This window comes from Sinocyclocheilus anshuiensis, unplaced genomic scaffold (genome assembly GCF_001515605.1).
Source record: "Sinocyclocheilus anshuiensis isolate Anshui unplaced genomic scaffold, SAMN03320099.WGS_v1.1 scaffold635, whole genome shotgun sequence".
Classification (NCBI taxonomy): domain Eukaryota; kingdom Metazoa; phylum Chordata; class Actinopteri; order Cypriniformes; family Cyprinidae; genus Sinocyclocheilus; species Sinocyclocheilus anshuiensis.
Window position 1 is genome coordinate 179,702 of NW_015551039.1, and position 5,386 is coordinate 185,087.

General features: G+C 38.0%; 1 long non-coding RNA gene across 4 annotated transcripts in view; it reads right to left on the minus strand.

Moving 5' to 3' along the window:
- The window catches only part of LOC107661371 (uncharacterized), a 40,570-nt gene extending 37,005 nt beyond the window's left edge, over window positions 1-3,565 (minus strand). For 3 of the 4 annotated variants that reach the window (XR_001631101.1, XR_001631099.1, XR_001631098.1), the window contains exons 1-2: window positions 3,160-3,361; window positions 2,810-2,906 (exon numbers count right to left, since the gene is read on the minus strand). This is a non-coding gene — a long non-coding RNA (uncharacterized LOC107661371). Of the gene's footprint in view, window positions 1-2,809; window positions 2,907-3,159; window positions 3,362-3,401 lie in introns of those variants that run through there. The other variant, XR_001631100.1, reaches the window with a different exon arrangement.
- Window positions 3,566-5,386: the final 1,821 nt, after the last annotated feature.

The window sequence follows — 5,386 nt, forward strand, 5'->3', positions numbered from 1 at the left end:
GATTGGCTTTCACCGTGGACGAAGCGGAGTCCAGCCCGGGGTCGTCACATGTGGTTGCCGCAAGCCCGCGCCGTTCTCAGGCCCACTGGCCGCTGCTCACTCAAGCCGGCCTCCTCTCACTCTAGACCGCCGGCCGCCACTCACTCAAGCCCGCCGTGTTTGACGCTGTGTTTCGATGCACGATGCAACGCGTAAAAAGACAGTATAAGTCATTATAATCCGTAATTATGTCCCCACTGGATGCAACAAATGCCTCGTTTATAATGGGTTTTAATGTTTTTGTCTCGTCACTCCGGCCGGGACAGGGCATCACAGTAAGGGGCGTAACATTTCCGTCACACGCTTGAGGTATTCGGTAAAAATGTAATTTATACATTCAATTTATCATATTGCATACACACACATATACACACACATATACATATACATACATATATATATATATATATATATATATATATATATGTTTAAAATGCCCCTGTCCAGTCCTGAGTATTTTGACAAAGACAAAGAATCTCATGTTGTCAGCACCTAAACAAGAGCAAAAAATAACAGATAACATAACAGATTAAAAAAAAAAGATAACAGCATCAATCAAGCTTTCTCTGTGTCCACCCTCCACATTCAATCACAAAACACACAGCAGACCTTGAGCACATCAAAATAGGGCAGCAAAAGGGTCTTGAACTTGCTTTCAGTTTTGACCCCCAGGAGGGGGGTGAGGGGTAACCTAGGGGCCGGAGACGTTTCTACTAGACTGCAGCTCTGGTTTCTATTGCCCAAACTCCTGACGCCTTCCGCTGCTGCACCTGTCAGCCGTCAATAGACCCCCTGCCCGCACCTTTTCAGCATGGTGAATATATGACTATGCTGAATGCCTCCACCCAGCTAATTACTGAGACCTCAAAGGCCTGGATCTGCTGCACGCACCACTATGACACCAAACCAGCCTGCTCTGACCTATGCATCTTATATACACCCACACACACAAACGCACTTATACATGTGGGTCGCTCGTGAGGATCACGGCTGATGGAAGCACTATTGCATGGTAGGAGATTAACAGAGCTGTCAACACGCAAGCATGAATAATATAGTTATCACTCCAGACAGACAGGAAACACAGACAGCAGGTTTAAACTGCAGCTCAACACTGAAGTCCTGGCAGGACATTGCATCTAAATACACACTCTCTGCAAGAGATGATGTGCATGAAGCATCTGCAAAATATAAACCAACATTAGGGGAGACCGGGGCTAGTTGTCACATGCCTATGTCTAAGTTAATATACTATACTTAATCAAATGTCTCATTACACAAATGTGTTTTCTTTAGCAGTAATTTTCCATTAAGCACAACATAATCACACTAAGGCACTCTAAGGCAAGAGTCAACTTTTTAATAATAATTAAAGTCATGATGAAACAGAACAAATTCTTCCATATTGTGACACAGCTGAGTGCAATGGCTTACTGAAAAATAAAAATAAATGTAGGGTGGGGACTTGGTTCTATCTATCAGTTGTTTGGATTTTGAGATGTGGGTGTTGCATTCAAAAGTGAAGGCTGATGAACCAGAGCTTGCAGGGACGGGTTTAAGAGGACTAAATGATTGGTCCAGCACACGTCACAAGAAAGAAGTCTGTCATTTTCACAAGATCAAGTTTTGATCACATTTTGATTTACAATTACGAAGGCAAAAATAAAACAAAATAAAACACATTCACAGATTAATGAATCAATAAAACCTATAACATGCATTTGGAAATTAGATATGGTGAATTTTTTAAACACTTAAATAAATAACTGGGTCACATTGTCACGTTTTTGTATAAAACCTATAAATTACAATTTATGTTAGCCAAAAACAATAGATTATTATTTTTAGTATGTTACCTATATTATGTTTTTTTTTCTTCATTATTTTGTAAACAGTTTTGCGTTTCATAATTGGTTTACTGTTTACATTTTTTGGAAAACATTAGGTTTTAATCTCAGATTGTTATTAAGCAAACTTACCCCATATATTGTGATAACATGCCTCTCTACAGGGTCAAACGGTGTGAAAATTTTGAGGGGAAAAATTATATAAAATAATATATAAAATAATATGTGTGTGTGTGTGTGTGTGTGTATAGTTTTTTTCCATAATTTGCACACCTTTTGTCCTGTAGAGAGGCATGCTGTCACAATATATGGGGTAAGTTTGCATACACACACAGAGATATATATATATATATATATATTATTGTTAAAGTATGTGCTTGTCCAAAAAAATTACAAAATTACACTGAATAAAATTTACTGGAGTAATACATTTACTGGAGTAGTAATAAATAAATAAATACATAAATAAAATAAAATAGGCCCCAATCTCCTCTATGTGGAACCTAATATGTGACACTACAATCTTAGTATTACATAGCTTTGTTCATATCTAATAAAAATAAATTTTACATAAATAAAAGTGAAGTGAAATCGTGCGTAACGCACAATATGTGGCACAAAGCATAGCCAATAATCCTCATGTATGAAATCATGCATGAAGCATGATATAAAAATGTGTACGCCAGCGGGACAAAACTGTCAAAGGCACGTTCCAGATCGACGCGTGTAAGCCCAACAACAACTAAAAACACATGACCACGTACGCCTTGGCATCTGATTCGCTCTCGTCACAGTGATGCAGGAGCTCAAACATGGATGCGCCTCAATTAACACTTCATAGCGCGAATCGTTGCAGGTGCATCTTCGCATTATCTCGCTACATAAAATGGGCTCACAATAAAATGTGCTGTACACAATCATACCCATATATAACGATGTTTCCTTCAACTGTCACAACTCCAGCATTCATTGTCTGTGGTGTTTGTCTCCTCACTCTGCCCCTGCGACAGCCCACCGGCTCTGTTCCAACACAATTGTCCAACATGAATGCATATTAAGTTGAAGACAATGTAACAGAACTATATATGCCCAAACTAGAGAATGCGACATGTTATCTTACTGTGCCCCCCGTGCAAACGGACATTGCTGCGTACCGGCGTCACTGAATGCATATTAAGTTGAAGACAATGTAACAGAACTACATATGCCCAAACTATAGAATGCGACATGTTATCTGACTGTGCCCCCCGTGCAAACGGACATTGCTGCGTACCGGCGTCACTGAGAAAGTGTGTCGTCTGCGCTGAACAACATGCAGAGGATGAAAGTGATGGTTGAGAAGCGCTCACTCAGCTCAGGTCCTCAGCATCCACCTCCCAAAACTATAGAAACCTGTCTCGAAGCATCCGGTACAGAGCAGGTTCAGGGCGTCCCACACTCACCGTCCGCCCTGCGACATATTTTTTAATTTTGACCCGTTGATGTCATTTCCTGTATGAGTACCACATAGCTTACCTTGAGTCGTTTCAAAAACCACTAATTGGGCGCAAGTTTTCAGCTCGCTTGACCGCACTGGTCTATAGGGTCACGCAAGCGGTTATTACAACGAAATTCGTAAACAAATCTGTCGGGTTTACTGTTCTGAAAATTTTAAAGTGATATTCAACATCCTGCTTCGCACGTCCGCCGACTGTGGCGCATTTACTTTTATATAATCACAGAATAATTCAATCGCACACCTTTATGGAGTCAAATGCGTTTATAGGAAATGTTTTATTCAAGTGACTTTTATGAAACTTCGCTAAAGGCCTTTCTTAAATGTTCTTCTAGGAAGTTTGTTGACAAAAACATGGTGGATTTTTAATCTGTAGCCTACAAAAATCCAATATATATGTTGGTCTTTCGTTCATTCATTCATTCATTCATTCATTCATGCATTTATTTATTTATATTTGCGCTGGGCTTTAAACTTTGATGTTTTATTGCCATAGTTGTCTGCTACAAATTAAAGTAGTTGTGTAAATTAACGTCAATTACACAGAGGGCTGTTAAACATTAATGTTTGTTCAAAATAATTAGTATGCTTCCCCCATTTCATTTCAAACATTTCATTAATTAAAATGGTAAACAATAAATATTTGAATGAAAATAAAAATAATTGACTTAACTGAATGAAAACACCCATTAATTACAGGCTGTGTGTGTGTATATACAACTTTTTATTTTACTTTTTATCTTAGTATTGCTTTTTGTTCTTTAAATGTTTATACAAAGACTTATACTGTCAACTTCTACTGTACCGTTAGGTGGCAGGTGGCACGATGATTTGGTTAAACTGATGGAGGGAGTTGCAACTTCCCAATCTCCTCTATATACATTTAGTGTTGATCAATTGCCATTATATCCATAGTATTTGAACAGACTACAGTGTTTCTTTGCAAAATTATTAAGGTCATGTGTTGATCGGGCATTTTGATTTTGCTTGAGTGTTTGAAGTTGACATTGGCCTTGCCTATCTTCTTGCCTATACCTCTCCTGAGTTGCGAAAAGAAATACTAAGGATTTGCAATCCCTGACTAATGCCCCCTCCACTGCTGGATGAGTGAAAGACGGGCCTGTTTTGTTTCTTTTCTTTAAGGTGAAAGGATTCTAAGAGTTTAAAACTGGACCCCTGCAAGGCGCTCTCTTCTTGTCTTTTTACCTCTTAACCTGTAGACTCGGCAGCCGATATCTGATCAATGGGGCTGCTCTCCTTGAGCCAACATGTCATGATAGATGGTCACTGGATTGCACATACAGCCCAATATTTCAATTTCCTGCCTAGGCAGAGGCATTTCAGAGTTTGAACAGAGTTCACAGGCACAGTGTGGTTCCTGCCACTGCCCCCGACACCCGCAGTGAAGACCCCCAGACCCAAACATAGCACCGAGCACATTCCAAGGGCTCAGCAAAAGCAACCTGGCTCTCAATGGTAATGGAGTGGTCTCCTGCTACACCTAATACTGTTCAAAGAAACCTGCACTATCAGTCAAAAGTGTTGGAAATTTACTTACATATTTTTTATTATTTCTATTTCCCACAATTTGAATAGTAGTAAAGTTATCAAAACTATGAAATGGCAAATGATTTTATATCTTATTTTAATTCAAATTTTAATTCAAAGTCACCTTAATTTTTTCTACATTGTCTCTTTTTTTTTTATATTTACTTTTAAATAAATTATTTATTTATTAATATATATATATATTTCACATGCTTAAACTTGTGGGCTCCTTTTCCTTCACTATCTGGTTAAACTTTTCATTTAAAAGAAAAAAAATAAAATAAATGAAAGGAAAAAAATATTTATATTTTTCTAGCAAAGTTATTTAAAACATTTAAGCTTAAACCTTTAGATTAAAGAGTTTTTAAGATCATAAGAAAATACCTGTCATATGTGTCCAAACCTTGTTCCGAACATTGGTAGTGTATGTTTACTGTGTAAAAAAAAAAAAAAAAAA